Genomic DNA, 18,799 nt, shown 5'->3' with positions numbered 1-18,799 from the left:
TGGCTGGTGAACCAACATCTCTAGTAGCAAGAGTTGAGCAAGAAGAACCTAGAGTAATGATTGAGATGAAGGTAAGAGACGTGGCAATCCCACGGACCACCAATGTGACATCATGTATTCAAAAACCTACAGCTGGTGGAAGGTTGGAACTGAAGTAGAGTATAGTGCAATTATTGCACACTAATGGGCAGTTCACTGGTCTGTCGCACGAGGATCCAATAGTTCACATCCAAAACTTTCTCGAGATCATTGATACTTACACTCCAACTAGAGTAAACGAGGATTATGTGAGGCTCACCTTATTACCCTTTTCTCTGCTTGGTGAACCAAAAAGATAATTGAATTCTGAGCCCGCTAACTCTATCACCACCTGGGATGATCTTGCACAAAAGTTCCTCATTCGATTTTATCCATCTAGGAAAATAGCTAAGTTGAGGAGTGACATCCTATGTTTTAGACAGAAGGGGGGAGAGAACTTGTACGAAGCTTGGGACAAGTTTAAATTGATGTTGATGAGTTGTCCACATCATCATCAGTCTAATGAGGAGTTGGTCCATACCTTCATAGAAGAATTGGAGCCTAACACCAAAATTTTGCTTGATGCAACTGTAGGTGGTCAGGCTTTGGAGAAGACATATGCCTTGTATTCACCTTGCTGAACAGAATCTCACAGGGTAACCCCAAATGGAACAGAGGTGGGGTAAAACCTGTAATACAAAAAAACTGCAGGTATGTTTGAAGTAGATGCAATGACTGCCTTAACTACACAGATTGCTGCGATGCAAAACATGATGAACACCCACTTCAGAAATCTAGCATTGGGATAACAATCCGCTCAGGTGAATGCAGTCAAACAACCACCAATTTGGTGTGAAATATGCGGAGGTGATGATCATAGTGCAGAGGTATGTGGTGCAAACCCAGATTCTGTGAACTCTATAGGGAATGCACAATGAGGAGGAGGCCAATAGAACTATGGAAACTCATACAATCCAAGTTGGCGCAACCATCCAATTTTTTCTTGGGGTGGTAATCAAAATCAGGCTTAAGGCCAAAATCAATATAGACCCCAAGGAAATGCGCAAGGGTACCAACCGCAGGTCCAACAGGACCAGCCAAAAAGGTAGTCTAGTAACATGAGCATGGAGGAGATGCTGAAAAATAGTATGGCTGATTATGCCCAGTTAGCTGCTGATGCAAGAAACAACCAGTTAGCTATACAAAATTTGGAGAAACAATTCGGGTAGTTTGCTAGTGCCCAAAACTCATGATCGGAAGGAGGTTTGCCGAGAAACACTAATTCGAATCCCAGGCAGGTAAACACGATAGGTACATGCAGTGGTTTGCAATTAGAGGAGTTAGCTCCTAATAATAGAAACACTGATGTTGTGAGTAAAGATAGTGAAACCAAGGAGAGTGAGGTTATTGCACAAGAAGAAATAGTGCAACCAATAGTGAAACCACCTCCTCCATTCCCTTAAAAGCTCAAGAAATAGAAGGAGGATGAATGTTTTGGTAAGTTTCTCTCTCTTTTGAAACAAGTTCACATTAACTTGCCATTGGTAGATGTTTCGTAGGGTATACCTAGGTATGCTAAATATGTGAAGGAGATTGTTGTGAACAAAAGGAGGCTGACTGGATATGAGACTGTTACACTTACTAAGGAGTAAAGCTCCAGAATCCAAAATAAGTTGCCCACTAAACTGAAAGATCCGGGTAGCTTTACAGTTTAGATCACTATAAGGCAGAGCATTCATGCGCGTGGATTGTGTGACCTAAGAGCTAGTATCAATTTGATGCCAACTTCGTTGTACACAAAGCTGACACATGATAAAGTGGATGTGTTCGACGTGTACAAGGCATTAAAGCTACTAGTTGTTTATGAGGAGTTGTCTGCCATAACTGCGATAGATCTTAAGGCAGAGGCTCGATACATTGCATCTAAGGACCCTTTAGAGCGAGTGCTAGAAGGGGCTAAAATCTATGGGGATGCTGAGGCACAAAAAATGGTGCAATTTCTTGATGTGGCACTTGTAGGTACATTCGGAGATCCTTGGGAGCCTTTAAATAGAGTGTTGGGTCCTCCACCCAAACCCTACATTCAAGTAGCATCCCTGTTGGAGTTAAAAGCATTGCCAGCACACCTCATGTATGCATTTTTGGGTGAAGATAAAACTTTACCGGTTATTTTGTCTGCAACATTGTCTGATGCACAGGTGGAAGCAACATTAATCATCTTGAAGAAGAGAAAAGTGGCTTTGGGTTGGCAAATGTCTGATATCCATAGAATTAGTCTCGCGTTGTGCATGCATAAAATCTATATGGAAGAAGGACATAAGTCGAGTGCACAACATTAGCAGAGACTAAATCCAGTGATGAAGAATGTGGTAAGAAAAGAGGTAATCAAGTGGTTAGATGCACGCATTGTGTACCCCATATCAGATAGTAAATGGGTGAGTCCAGTACAATGTGTGCCCAACAAGAGCGGAATGACGGTGGTAACTAATGAAAAGAATGAGTTGATCCCCACAAGAACAGAGACATGTGGCAGATCTTCATGGATTATAGAATGTTCAATGATGCCACCAGAAAGGACCATTACCCGGTGCCTTTTATTGATCAGATCCTGGATAGATTGGTGGGTCAGGAATATTACTATTTCCTTGATGGCTACTCAGGGTACAATCAGATTGTTATTGTACTAGAGGACCGGGAGAAGACTACCTTCACTTGTCCGTATGGCAAGTATGTGTTCAAGCGCATGCCATTTGGCTTATGCAATGCACTGGCGACATTTCAGAGATGCATGATGGCAATATTCCATGATATGGTGGAGGATTTTGTTGAAGTGTTCATGGACGACTTCTCGGTGTTTGGTGAGTCTCTTGAACTTTGTTTGACTAATCTTGCCAGGGTTATTGCTAGGTGTGAAGAAACAAATCTGGTGTTGAATTAGGGGAAATGTCAGTTTCTAGTTCGAGAGGGAATTGTGTTGGGACACAAGATCTCCAAGAATAGGTTGGAAGTTGACAAATCTAAAGTGGAGGTTATTGAGAAGTTGCCACCACCCATCACAGTGAAGGGAGTTAGAAGCTTTCTAGGCTATGTTGTGTTCTATCAGAGGTTCATTAAGGACTTCTCTAAGACTACAAGACCCATGTGCAACTTGTTAGAGAAAGAGATGAAGTTTGTATTTGATGAGAAGTGTTTGTAGGCATTTGAGTTGCTAAAGATGAAGTTGATAGAAGCTCCTATTTTTATTTCTCCAAATTGAGAGCTTCCATTCGAGCTTATGTACGATGCCAGTGATAGAGCAGTTGCGGCAGTGCTTGGGCAGCGAAAAGATAAGATGTTTCATTTCATCTACTATGCTAGCAAGACACTTGATGCAGCCCAACCAAATTATATTGTTACTAAAAAAGAGATGTTGGCATTAGTGTTTACATTTGATAAGTTCAAATCATACTTGGTAGGAACTAAGGTTATAGTCTACACTGATCATGCTGCAATTCGGTATTTGTTTAATAAGAAGGATGCCAAGCCGAGGCTAATTAGGTGGATTCTGTTATTTCTAGAGTTTGATCTAGAGATAAGAGATACGAAGGGAATTGAGAACCAAATAGTTGATCATCTGTCCAGATTGGAGGATTCATCTTATATGAAGAATGAGGGGCAGATTTGCGAAGAATTTCTTGATAAGCAATTACTTTCTTTGGACCTTGCTCAAGTGCCTTGGTATGCTGATATTGTAAATTTTCTTGTGAGTGGTTTATTTCAACATGGGGCCTCAACACATTAAAAGCAGAGGTTGAAGTATGATGCCAACTTCTATATATGGGATGAGCCCTACTTATTCAAGCAGGGACCTAATCAAATGGTGCGAAAATGTGTGGCTGAACAGGACGCATCACAAGTGTTGGAGAGTTGTCACTCTTCACCATATGGTGGACATCATGGGGGCGAGTAAACTGCACATACGGTATTGCAATCTGGTTTCTTTTGGCCTACTCTTTTTAAAGATGCTGCTATGTTTGTGAATGGTTGTGATCAGTGCCAAAGAATGGGCACCATTTCTAGAAGGCATGAGATGTCATTGAGGAATATATTGGAGGTAGAGATCTTTGATGTCTGGGGGATAGGATTCATGGGACCATTCCCATTGTCCCATGGTAATCAATACATCTTAGTGGCAGTGGACTACATGTCCAAGTGGGTGGAGGTTGTTGCATTGCCATCCAATGATTCAAAGGTGGTCGTGAAATTCATTTGGAAGCACATCTTCACTAGGTTTGGAACTCCAAGGGCTATGATCAGTGATGGAGGTACGCAATTTATTAATAATTCAGTGCATAATTACTAGCTAAATATAGGGTAAGACACAAGGTAGCTACATCATATCATCCCCAAACTAGTGGGCAAGTGGAAGTGTCTAATAGAGAGGTCAAGCAGATCCTCCAAAAAACTGTGAATGCCCAAAGGAAAGACTGGGCAGACAAGCTAGATGATGCTTTGTGGGCATACCGGACTACATACAAAACACCGATAGGGACTTCTCCTTATTGAATGGTGTTTGAAAAAGCGTGCCACCTACCAGCTGAATTGGAGCACAAGGCATATTGGGAGATTAAAAAGTTGAATCTTGATGCTGAGTTGGCTAGAAAGAATAGGATAACGCAGATGCATGAGTTAGAAGAGTTCAGGCTTCACGCCTATGAGAATGCCAAGTTGTACAAAGAAAAGACCAAGAGGTGTCATGACAGGCATATTGTGGCACGCACCTTTGGGCCTGGTCAACTAGTGTTTGTTACACCCCGTAGAAACTAGTTGGACCAAGCTAGGGTCTAATGGAAGCTAGTAGGTGATTTTAGACACTCACATGTTAGGTTATCGTTGGAAACTTGTTTAATTGATGAATAATGACAATGTAAGTTGGTTCAGTGATTTTAGAGGTCAAACATCAAGAAACGACTCTGACGCCGGAAACTAGTCTAGTTGAACTAGTGTGTTGTAGGGTTTTGTAGCCAAGTTTTGGAGTGTGGTATGAGGTTGGAATTGGGTGTAAAGGGTTACTACACCTAGGTGGACATGTTTAGGGTCCAAACGTTCGGATACGACTCCGCAAGGACAACCCTAAGGGTCGATACGTCTTCCTTCATCTCTTTCAAGATTTTGTTGGACCCCTCAACCTTGTTGAGAATACGAGAGAGCATATCCTCAGACCGGCCACCCTCAGAATCTTTGGGCTTTTGGCGCTCGTGGGGAGGAACATACCTATCCTTCTCCCCTTCTCTTTCCTTACAAGTGGGGTTACGATCCCTCCACTCTCTATCACGATCTTTCCAACTTTTATCCCTCTTCCAACTTTGGTGACCACACTGCCTCGGGTAGTTTACACGATAACCACCTCATTTGTTGGCTAGGAAATTAACCTCTTTGTTGTACAACGCTTCAAACTTGCCCTCATCGGGGATTACACACCCAACACCCACAGCATTGACACTTCTAGCACCAGCCCCCATGACATTCTTGGACAAAATGTCAAGTTAGGTCATGATCTTTGTCATGATTTGGTCCCTCTCCTGGTGTTTCTCAAGCTGCTCCTTGGTTAATTGAAAAGTTAGAGGGGAGACCTAATCTTTGTGGGTATACCAAGCCCGATTAATTATGGTCATACCATCCAAAAGCTGGGCTACTATAATGTAAGGTTGTTGCATCAAACCTCCCAGAAAAAGTTGGTCAGCTACACCCTTGTTCACCGAATCAAGGCTTCGGTAAAAATATTGCAGCAAAATATTGTCGGGCAAACCATGAGTTGGGCATTATAGCACTAACTTCTTCAATCTTTGCCAAGTCTCATGAATTGGCTCGCCCTCCAAATGCTTGAAGATTTGGATTATGTCCCGAAGTGTCATCATCTTCGAATGAGGGAAAAATCGCACTTGAAATGTGGTGACAAGCTCTTCCCATGAAGTTATGGAGTTTCTTAGCAATTCAGCCAACCACTTACATGCTTCTCCCATTAAAGAAAATGGGAACAACCTCAACCGGACCAACTTTTGAGATATGTTTTTGAAGGAGAACATCCCGCAAACATCAACAGAGTTTCTTATCTGCTCGTTGATGAGTCCATAAATTGGACTCATTTGGGGCTATGTTTTAATAGGTTTAGTGTCCTCAAATGCATGTTTTGTCTCAAAAACTGATAAAATTCCTTAAGTTTCAGGTATTTAGACTTGGAGACAAAGGCATGGATACAATTGATAAAAAAGGAACAAAGGAAGCTGAAAGAACAGAGAAATGAAGATTTGCGGATCGTCGAAGCCATTCGGTGTGTCGCCAAATGATCTCACCTCGCATTTTGTTGCAGTGTGTTGAGCCCTGAATGAAAGGATCAAATTGGCGGTGAAAAAGAGCAGTCAGCGTGTCACCGAGCAGTTCTGTGAATCAGTACTAGGTCGCCTAATGATCCAAAACACGATGATGTTGAAGGCTAATGCAAGACGACAATGAACTACACCAAAGGGAGAATCGCTGAGTTGATCAGTGATTCCGACTAATGTCGCCGAGTGATCCGCTGCAACACAAATCTTTAAAAACTATAAATACTCATTTAGGATCAGATTTTTAATATAGAATTTTTAACATAGACTTTTGAGTTCTAAGTTTGGAGAGGGTTTTGAAGAACTTGAAGATCAAAAGAGTTTCAACTCCAAGAATTTGGACTTGGGTCTTGTGGATTCTTCATTCTTTGCTTGTTTTGAGACTTAAATCTTCATACCCATTTGAATGCAAACTCATTTTGGTATAAATTTCTATCTATTTGTGTATCTAAACCCCAATTCTTGGGGGTGTGATTTTGTGAATATGGGTTAGATTAATTGTTGGGTCTTGCTTGTTGATAGTTTATTTGTTGTTTAGATGTGATTTTGTTTATTAGTTATGGTGGAACTTATTGAAATTGTAGTCGCAAATACGATTTCACCTTTGTGTTTTCGGCTTGCTCGAGAGAGAGGTCATAAAACTAAGACTACTAAATTGATGGTCGGTGGGAGTGGGTCGACATGAGGTTCAACTCGAGAGAGTGAACCCTAGTCCCTCTCCCACACACTCAGCTTGAGAGAGTGAGTGGGCTAAGGCAGAGGTTGTTCTTCATGCGACAAGTGGGTGTCCGAGAGGAACCCATTTGATTCGGGGTAAGTTGCTCGAGAGAGAATTTACCCCCACTATAGTCTACCCTAGTCACAAATACTCAATGGATTTACTATCAAAAGCATGTACCCAATAGTCTAGTCTAGCCCGTATTCCTATCACATCCCAAGAATCTCATCTCCATATTCATATCTCTTCTTATTTTTGTTGTTTTAACTTACTTGTCACAAACCCCCATTGATAATTGACGCTTGTGTCACCCCTTAGATTTAACATGTTTATATTCGATAATTTTTTAGCTATGGCTAATTAGAACTTTATTTTATTTTTCTATTAATTCTCAAGCCCACTCCCTTGCATTGGAAGTTATGTCTTGATTACTCAAACATCAAAATGGATTTGCTGCCGATGAGTGGTGTTACTTGAGAATTCTTAGTCTAGCGCGCTTCACATCGATAACAGGGACTCTACAAACACTGCTTCATAGGCACCTTAGGACTCTTGATGTAGCACCATATATGCTAAACAGACCAAATTGAAGATTTCCAAAAGTAGCAGATGCCACCGACGGAGGCCACCTACGGAACGTAGTTTGACCCACGAACCGTAGGTGGGGTTCGTGGTTAGCCAACTCCAGTTTCCTCCAAAACTTCTCAAAATTCCAGCCAAATCTTGACCAACGGTAGGACCTACAAGTCGTAGGTGGGACCACGGTCAGTGGTTCAGACCCCCACCCTTCAGCACTCTAAAGCCAAATGACGGATTGACAGGACGGACCGTCGGTCAGGCCGATCGTTGGCCCCGACAACTTTTAAGTCAGGGGTGGGTCATTTGGTCATTTACCCTATGCGTTGGACACATAAACTACGTCGTTTAATCCCTAAACTATGTTGTTTTGGTCTGTTTAAGCCTAGTAACTAAGTCAGAACTTACCCTAAGCGATTTATTCTCAAAAGATCATTCAAACTTAGAGCAAAATGGGAAGAAATAGGCAATAGCTTTCTCAAGAACACGCATCAAGTTTCCTTTAGTTCCAGCCCCAAAATCAAAAGATTTCTCCGTGGAATTCGTCACCACGTATGTGGGATTTCACTGGTGGATTCCTTTTATCCACTAGGTCACTAGAATTCAGTCAGGATCTTGATTCCCTATATATTGCATAGACCTAGGGTTTCTAGAACTTTAGATAACTGTTATGATTTAGCTGTTGTAGTGTTCTAAATCAGATTTTTCATGTCGTCATAACATTATTGCTTAGCTTCTTTCATGAAATTCAGAACCCTAGTTGTGTATATTCGTTTAGTTCATAAACTACACTAGATAGGATATATATATAGATATACATGCCTCAGTTTTCAAATGTTTCATTATCAGTACTTGACCAGGTTTTCAGATATATTTCAGTATTCAGTTTCAGTATGTTATTTACATGGTCATTGCATTAGTTTAGTTCATATTCAGTATATTTCAGTATCTTCATCATGTTCAAATCATATCATTGCTCAGTATGCTTTGTTCGGTTATATGTTTGTTCAGCTTTATCCTATCATGCATGCTCAGTACCTTTCAAGTCTGACACATACTCTGCGCTATATTTTATCATGATGTAGGTTCAAGTCCTTAGCATTCAGATCCCTAATGGTGAGTCATCATTCTCTGAGGACGATAGACATGTTCTTTTACATTAAGTCTTTCATTTCACTTTTAGCTTTGCTAGAGTTAGCTGGGGGGATGTCCCAACATCTCTAGTCAGTTAGACGCATATTTCAGACATAGTTTTAGATTAATCTTTAGCTTGGAGTTAATGTTTAGTATTATTAACTCTTATTTAGTATGCATATATTCAGACTAGTATTCGATATTCCCCATAATTCACTTTATCATATCATTTAAGCATGTGCATAGTATTTGTTGTTTAGTTGTTTAAGTATGCTTATAATATGCCAGCTCAGGGTTAGCTTGGGGTCACTCGTGATCCTAGGTCTCGTGTTCACGTCAAGGAGGTTGCTTTAGGGCTTGACAAACTTGGTATCAGAGCATTAGGTTTAAGAGTCCTAAGATGTCTGAAAATTCGTACTAAGTAGAGTGCCTTTCATGAGTGTTAAGTGTGCCACATCTATGAGGGCAGGCTACAAAGTGATTTGGGAAAAACTTCACTTTCTTGTTATTCTTATCGTGTGTGGGTATGATCTCATATCTAGTTCTGACGTTATATGTTTCAGATCATCCCTCCTCGTAGAGCTTACACAAGGAATGATAATGCCCGCAACGCTAACGCAGTTCCTCTAGTCTCAGATCATGAGGTTTCAAATGCAGAGTTTTGGAATGACATCCAACTTTTGGGTTAGAGCGTAGCAAACCCGAACAATCAGCATATTCCAGTTCCTTCAAATGCTAGTGGTGGATCAATGGCAGCTGGGGTCCAAGAATTTTTTAGGAAGAATCTGCACGAGTTTCTAGGGTGCACGTTGGTGAAGACCCCTAAAACTTCATTGATGAGGTAAATCCAATATTTAGTGTGATGCAAATGACTGGGAATGATAGGGTAGAGTTGGCGTCCTACCAGATTAAGGATGTGGCTCACATATGTTTCACACAGTGGAAGGAAAATAAGGGTGGGAATGCAGCTAATGTTACTTGGGAGTGTTTTACCGGAGCTTTTCTAGAAAGGTTCTTCCCGAGAGAGTTGAGGGACGCTAAAGCTAGGGAGTTCATAAATTTGAGACAAGTTCTATGTGTCACGACCCGAGACTATACCCCAGATGTGACACGGCCTACTAGACCACAAATGGGTCTTATACAAGCTTTATAGCATTCATAGCATAAGATACTTAAAAATAATGCGGAATTTAAAACTTTTCTTTTATAAATCCAACATTCATTTAAAATCAAGCGAAAGTCTATCGTCTCATATAACCATCTAAACAACATACTTGAAACAAAATAGGGTCACGGCCCTTTACAATCGAAGTCTTAACAATTGCCTATTACATGAAAAGAAAGGAAACATCAACTACTTGTCCTCGATCTATAAGGACATACCACTTAGTCTTAGGGAACTCAAATCGAAGCTTCACTAGAGAAAACCGCTCAAATGTCGGAACCTACACTTGTAGTAAAACATGAAGAAGAATGCGTTACCACAATTAAGTACTAAGTATGATAGCCATGCAAAAACATGCTTAAAATGGATATTTTATTTAAAAGGCATGATATATGCCATTTTGGTAAAACTTCATGAACATAAGGATAAGAGGCCTAATACAAGACATAATCAACATATGAGTTCTTTCACCATATTAGAACATAATCACATATAAACCATTACCTTCACCTTTAAACCTTCACCTCAAGTAACCCTCAAGATATACTTTGTGCAATGTATGAATAACGTCCCATACGACTATCCATACCAAGTACCACCTTAAGGGCACCAAAAGTAAACTTACTATTCAACCTTTCCATCATTACACAAGACTCATACGTAAGAGACATAAACATTACACAAGTCATATCAATACATAAGGACCTTCACCTAAGACAACTCTAAGTCATACTTGTGCAATGTCCAAGTAGCATCCCATACTACTACTCACACTAAGTACTCCTTTGAAGTCACCATAGGCAAGGCACATTCATACTCAATAAGTCATAACAACGAAGTAACTCATAATACAATCCAAGTATAGCATGCATTATCTCATTCAAGCATATAGGTCAACATTCTTCATTAGCTTCATTAAATTAAGAGCACCTTCATTCATTAGACATTAAGCCAACATTCTCATTATCATCATCATAAGACCACATTCATTACACTTAACATTATAAAGGAACACACCACAACCTCTCTCAAAGCCTACTTGTGCAATGCATAGATGGTGTCCCATACCACCACCCACACTAAGTAGTGCATTCTTAAGAAGCCATAGTTCATTAACATTCTTTGTGGGGGTAAGCCTTAACCGACATAAACCATGTAAGCAATTCATGGAATTCCGATGTCACCCTCACCGGATAAGGGATTCCTACTTGCCAAAGGTAGGACCACTGTTTTATAGCTTAGGTGGATCCACTAGCTAGACCTATGTGGGCACATAGTTATGGGATAGAGATATTGCTACTAGATACCCCGCCTTAACTCACTGATGAGCATCCATCTCAAGAGGTTGCTACTAGATACACCGCCACAACTCGCGGATGAGCATCCATCCCATCCCTACAATCATTCATTGGAAAGCTTATAAATTCAAAGACGAGAATAGCCTTTCACGTAAAAATCCTCATATTGTGAGAAAGTCCTTTCACAACATCTCATTATCATTCATTAGAGTACAATTGAGAATAACCTTTCAATAAGTACTTCATCATTAACATAATTATAGAACTTCATTCATTATTCATTCATGAGTGTGTGTGAGTATGTAAGAATAACCTTTCACATATAACTTCATCATTCATAAGTGTTATTTGAGAAATAACCTTCAATCATAATACAATTACATTCTAAACATGATCATTATTCATTCATTGAAATCACACACATATACTTTACATCATGATCATACATATATCCTTCATATAGAGAGGTACAAGGAAGATATCCATCAATTCAACACCACAATATACATAGTAAGTAAACACCTCCACCTTTCGAATGGATCAATAGATGAAGCACAATTCTACTTCAATATGTAATTTGATCATAACCTACCCTTCAAGGATAAGAACCAACATCAATCCCTAAATCCAAGATACTACAATAGAATAGGAAATTAACATGAATCAATTACATAATTCAATATAAACATCAAAAATTCAACATACTTACATAATCAATCAACTCCCAATCACAAATCACAATTTAGGAAATTGGGGGAAAACATGGGTTCTAGGAAGAAATCATATTAATTCATAATTAAATCCTCAATCCATTCATAAATCAATGCAATAAATCCTTTGGATCATTTAAAATCGAACCCATGCATATATTCAAATACAGGATTTTTGGGTAAACATTGGAGACTTGAAATCACTTTTGAGATTGGCTCCTTGAAAGAAACTAAGTCAATGATGAAGACCACCATACCTTAAATGGAATAAATCCACGAAAATCCCTTGAAAAACTTGAAGTCTTGACCTTGGAAGCTTGAAGTCTTCACCTCTAATGGAGGTTTCTAGAGAGAACTTTTGGAGGGGAGGGGAGGTTTGTATTTTGGGTTTTGAAATAATGAAGTCTAAAATACCTTTTAATACTTTAAAAACCCATAAAATACCATGAATAACTATTTAAAACCGTCCCACAACCAAACTAGACTTAACATGAATTTACCAAACCACCCCTACATTAGCCGAACCTTGACAACTTTTGCAGGGGCAAACCACGACCATCAAACCACGAATCGTGGTCTGGATTACGCCCCGTCCTAGTCAAGCGTGGTTTGGGAGTGTGTCTTGGTTTTGAAGGCCTTGACCTACAGATCAAGACCACCAGTCGTGGTTGGACCTACGGGGTGTAGGTCCCATCCATAGGTCCAACCTGTTGGACAAAGTCTTGGTTTCTGGGGGTCTTGGGGGTTAGTCTTTAGGTTCCTCCTCAAGGACCCCTTGGGTGGTCCTTGGGGAGTTGTACCTTGACGTTTAACCCCTAAACCCCTCAACCATAGCTCAGGACAATATTTTACACCCTCAAACCTCACAACAACTCAGACACACATATTAGGCATTAGTTTCACTTATTAGTTTTACGGGTCGTTACATTATCCCCCACTTAGGAACATTCATCCTCGAATGACACTTACAACAGATTAAGGGGTTAATTACTCAAGACTAGCAGCCCATCATGCATGCAACACCATAAACAAATGTACAAAACTAGGAGGAAACATCAACTCCACATCAATAAGCTCAATGCAATACAAGAAGGTAGGAACTACATATACAAACTCATTATGCAACATTACTTCAACATTTCTCATTACATTGGAGGAATTACCTTCTCCAACTCTTATCAGGATCGTCATAACTTCATTAAGCACATTATGCAATTGCATTCAAAAGCACATTTAGGCATGATCAACATTTTACTTCATAAAGCATATAGATAACTCATACTAAATGCATATCAACAAGAGGAACATAATTCAAATAAACTCATTTTCTCATTCAAACATAAAATCATTAAGAATATTCATAACATAAGGAGACTATGGAAACACATAATCACACATGACTCCAAAACATGAAACAAGCTACAAGGAACTCTTGGTCTCAAGCTTGAATAGGAATAGAAGGAAAGAGATGAGGATATCAAAACTCCCAACAACCTTACTATTCAACATACTATCCCTCACTTAGGAGAAAACCCAACTAAGCCTAACATGAAAAATAACATAGGAACCTCAATACAACATTCACAACCAAAAGGAACTATCACTTACCGCTACCTTCATCCTGATTAGCTCATTTGTCCTTGTTAGCTTGGAGCACATAGAAACGGACCTCTTTGGAGCATTAGGATTCGGACCATCAAGAGAAGCTTGTTTGGTCTCTCTCCCCTTTGCCGAGAGTGTTAGGAAATCTCTCATCTTATGACCCTTCTTTCCACACCCAAAGAACCCATCTGTGCCGGCAAGGCACTCACCCAAATGTTGCTTCCCATACTTGGCACACCTAGATCTTTCAAAAGAAGAACCACTTCCTTTCCCTCTTTGAGATTTAGGGTTAGACACCCTATCATTGTTGACCATTGAGTAATCTTGATTGTGGAACCTCTTTTTGGACCTTGGTTGCCTTTGGTCATCAGACTTAGACCTCTTCAACTCTCTACTTTTTCTCTCAAGTTTGGACTCCTTAATAGATTGAGAATACACTATGAGTCTAGAAATGTTCATCTCATCATGAAGAATCACCGTACGACACTCTTCCTTAACTAGGTAGAATACACCGGTAACAAAACTACTCATCTCATCTCTAGGGTTGGACACCAAAGATGGAGCATACATAGACAATAGGGTAAACTTCAAGGAATACTCCTCCACACTCATGCTACCTTGTCTAAGGCTTATAAGCTCCTCCACCTTACATTCCCTCTTCTCACGGGTAAAGTACCTACCAAGAAAAACTTCCTTAAACTCCTCCCACTCTATAGGACCCGTTCCTATAGGCCTATTACTTTTCCATTGAGTGAACTAAACTTGGGCAACATCTTTCAATTGGTAAGAGACAAGTTAGACTTTTTCTCTAGAAATTACCCCCATAGCATTGACTATCTTATACACCTCATCCAAAAACTCTTAGGGATCCTCTCCCACCTTAGAAACTAGGAAAATCGGAGTATTCATCCTCACAAAGTCCCTCAACCTAGAAGCCATAGTACTCTTAATAGCATTCACTCTAGGCCCCACATCTCTATTCACTTGGGACGTCATAGCTTGGGTAAGGATAGAAAAGCCGACCTAATCTCTTCATTAGTCATGTACGGAGCACCAACCGGAACTTGATTGCCTTGAGGAACTTGGCAACCTTGAGGACCTTGGGGATCTCGGGGAGGAACTCCCTCATTCACATTCTCCCCTTCCACTCTTCTTGCGGGCGTCCTTCTTGTATTCATATCCTATAAACACAAGAAAAGGATTAGGAAAAAGACAATTATAGAGCTAAACTCTAAGGCACGACTTCAAGAATATGAAAAAAGTGTAATACCTACCTTCCTATAGCGACTCACACCTAGATGTGTAGCGACTCACACCGATGAACAAGACTCTAATAGAAGTGGCTTGTGAGACATGAACCTCTGATACCATGTTTGTCACGACCCGAGACTAGACCCCGGATGCGACACGGCGTACTCGATGCCGAAGAGGTCTTATTCAAGCCTCATAGCATTCATACATAAGATACTTAGAAGGAGTGCAGAATTTAAAACTTTTCTTTTATAAATCCAACAATCAAAAACGTTCATTTAAAAGAAAGCGCAAGTCTATCATCTCACATGGCCATCTAAACAACATACTTGAAACAAAATACGGTCACGACCCTTTACAATCGAAGATGAAAGGAAACATCAACTACTTGTCCTCTATCTATGAGGACATACCACTTAGTCTTGGGGAACTCAAATCCAAGCTTCACTAGAGAAAACCACTCAAATGTCGGAACCTACACTTGTAGTAAAACATGAAGAAGAATGGGTTATCACAATTAAGTACTAAGCATGATAGCCATGCAAAATCATGTTTAAAACAGACATTTTATTTGAAAGTCATAATATATGCCATTTTGGTAAAACTTCATGAACATAAGCATAAGAGGGATAATACAAGACATAATCAACATACGAGTTCTTTCACCATATTAGAACATAATCACATATTAACAATTACCTTCACCTTTAAGCCTTTACCTTAAGTAACCCTCAAGCTATACTTTGTGCAATGTATGAATAGCGTCCCATACCACTATCCACACCAAGTACCACCTTAAGGTCACCAAAAGTGAACTTACCATTCAACCTTTCCATCCTTACACAATACTCATACGTAAGAGACATAAACATTAGACAAGTCATATCAACACATAAGGAACATAACTTAAGACAACTCTAAGTCATACTTGTGCAATGTCCAAGTAGCATCCCATACTACTACTCACACTAAGTACTCTTTTGAAGTCACCATAGGCAAGGCACATTAATACTAAATAAGTCAGAACAAGGAAGTAACACATAATACAATCTAAGTATAGCATGCATTATCTCATTCAAGCATATAAGTCAACATTCTTCATTAGCTTTATTACATTAAGAGCACATTCATTCATTTGACATTAAGCCAACATTCTCATTATCATCATCATAAGACCACATTCATTACACTTAACATTATAAAGGAACAAACCACAACCTCTCTCAAAGACTACTTGTGCAATGCATAGATGGTGTCCCATACCACCACCCACAGTAAGTAAAGCATTCTTAATAAGCCATAGTTCATTAACATTCTTCATGGGGGTAAGCCTTAACCAACATAGACAATGTGAGCAATTCATGGAATCCTGATGTTACCCTTACCGAATAATGGATTCCTACTTGCCTAAGGTAGGACCATTGTTTTATAGCTTAGGTGGATCCACTAGATACACCTATGTGGGCACATAGTTATAGGATTGGGAGATTGCTTCTAGATACCCCACCTCAACTCATGGATGAGCATCCATCTCAAGCGGTTGCTACTAGATACTCCACCTCAACTCATGGATGAGCATCCACCCCAATTCATATCCACTCGGTGCTTAACATTATTCCTCATTGATTACTTAATATTCATTACATTAGTTTATTATGGGATAAGAGGTTGTAACTATATACCCCGCCTCAACTCATGGATGAGTATCCATCTCATACCCAACATTCATTAAAATGGGATATAGGGATTGTTACTAGATACTCCGTCTCAACTCACAGATGAGCATCCATCCCATCCCAACATTCATTCATTGGAAAGCTGATAGATTCAAAGATGAGAATAGCCTTTCACCTAAGAATCTCCATATTGTGAGAAAGTCCTTTCACAACATCTCATTATCATTCATTAGAGTACAATTGAGAATAGCATTTCAATAAGTTCTTTATCATTAACATATTCATAGAACTTCATTCATTATTCATTCATAATGTGTGTGAGTATGTGAGAATAACCTTTCACATATAACTTCATCATTCATAGGTGTTAATTGAGAAACAACTTTCAATCATAATACAATTACATTTTGAACATCATCGGTATTCATTCATTGAAATCTCACACATATACTTTACATCATGATCATACACAGATCCTTCATATATAGAGGTACAAGGAAGATATCCATAACTTCAATACCACAATATACATAGTAATTGAACACCTCCACCTTTCAAGTGGATCAATAGATCAAGCACAATTCTACTTCAATATGTAATTTGTCATAACCTGACCTTCAAGGCTAAGAACCAACATCAATCCCTAAATCCAAGATACTACAATAGAATAGGAAATTAACATGGTTCAATCACATAATTCAATGTAAACATCAACAATTCAACATACTTACATAATCAATCAACTCCCAATCACAAATCACAATTTAGGAAATTGGGGGAAAACATGGATTCTAGGAAGAAATCATCTTAATTCAATTTAAAGCCACAACCCGTTCATAAATCAATGCAATAATGCCTTTGGAAATCATTTAGAATCGAACTCATGCATAGATTGAAAAGTATGGTTTTTGGGTAAACATTGGAGACTTGAAATCACTTTTGAGATTGGCTCCTTGAAAGAAACTAATTCAAGGATGAAGACCACCATACCTTTAATGTAAAAAATCCACGAAAATCCCTTGAAAAACTTAAAGTCTTGACCTTGGAAGCTTGAAGTATTCACCTCCAATGAGGTTTCTAGAGAGAGAACTTTTGGAGGGGAGGGGAGGTTTGTATTTTGGGTTTTGAAATAATGAAGTCTAAAATATGTTTTAATACTTTAAAAACTATTCAAATACAATAAATAATTAATTAAAACCGTCCCCCAACCAAACTAGACTTAACATGAATTTACCAAACCACCCCTACATTGGCCGAACCTTGACCACTTTTGCAGGGGTAAACCACGACCACCAAATCACGAACCGTGGTCTGGATCACGCCCCGTCCTGGTCAAGCGTGGTTTGGGGTGTGGCTTGGTTTTGAAGGCCTTGACCTACGGATCAAGACCACCAGTCGTGGTTGGACCTACAGGGCTTAGGTTCCATCAATAGGTCCAACCTTTTGGACAAAGTCTTGGTTTCTTGGGGTCTTAGGGGTTAGTCTTTAGGGTCCTCCTTAAGGACCCCTTGGGTGGTCCTTGGGGAGTCGTACCTTGATGTTTAACCTCTAAATCCCTCAACCATAGCTCAGGACAGCATTTTAAACCCTTAAACCTCACTACAACACAAAGACACAAATGTTAGGCTCTAGTTTAACTTATTCATTTTATGGGTCGTTACATTATGTCAGTCCAAGAGTATGGATTTAAGTTCACCCACCTCTCCAGGTATGATCCACATATTGTTACTGATCCCAGGGCACAAATGAGTAAGTTCCTATTTGGGGTATCTGACTTGTTGAAGACAGTGTGCATAAACTACGTTGTTGGAGGATATGAATATCTCTAGGTTCATGACTCATACTCAGTAGGTCGAGGGAGATAAGCTTAGAGAATTATCTAACGACAAAAGAAAGGCTAGAACATGGAACTATGAGTACTCTCACCAGAAATTGGGTGGTGGAAATCGCTCGTAGTATCAACAAATGTATTTAGATCCTGCACCTTCATTAGCTAGTGCTCCATCCCCAAGGTTTTGACAGGATGAAAAAGGTAGGACATTATGCTCTATGTCTTAGGGAAGTGTTTTAGGTAACAGGACCTACCCAATTTGTCCAAAGTGTGGTAAGAACCTTCTAGGCGAGTGTCTTGCTAACAAGGAAGGATGTTTTGGCTGTGGTTAGACTGTCCACAGGTTGAGAGATTTCCCTTCTTCTAAACAGAGACAAGGGGTAACACTAATAGGGCTGAGTCTATAGCCTCAGCAGCACCAACAGGTCACCCATCTCAATAGGGTACTTCGTCTGGTA

General features: G+C 39.7%; 1 non-coding gene across 1 annotated transcript; it reads right to left on the bottom strand.

The window, feature by feature from the left end:
* Positions 1–428: 428 nt before the first annotated feature.
* Positions 429–535, bottom strand: LOC125846170 (small nucleolar RNA R71). Its single transcript, XR_007444329.1, has one exon. It is a non-coding gene; the product is annotated as a small nucleolar RNA R71 (small nucleolar RNA).
* Between the last annotated feature and the right edge of the window lie 18,264 nt (positions 536–18,799).

This window comes from Solanum stenotomum, chromosome 11 (genome assembly GCF_019186545.1).
Source record: "Solanum stenotomum isolate F172 chromosome 11, ASM1918654v1, whole genome shotgun sequence".
Taxonomy (NCBI): Eukaryota; Viridiplantae; Streptophyta; class Magnoliopsida; order Solanales; family Solanaceae; genus Solanum; species Solanum stenotomum.
The sequence above is the reverse complement of the archived record's forward strand: the minus strand, read 5'-3'. Positions and strand labels throughout refer to the sequence as shown.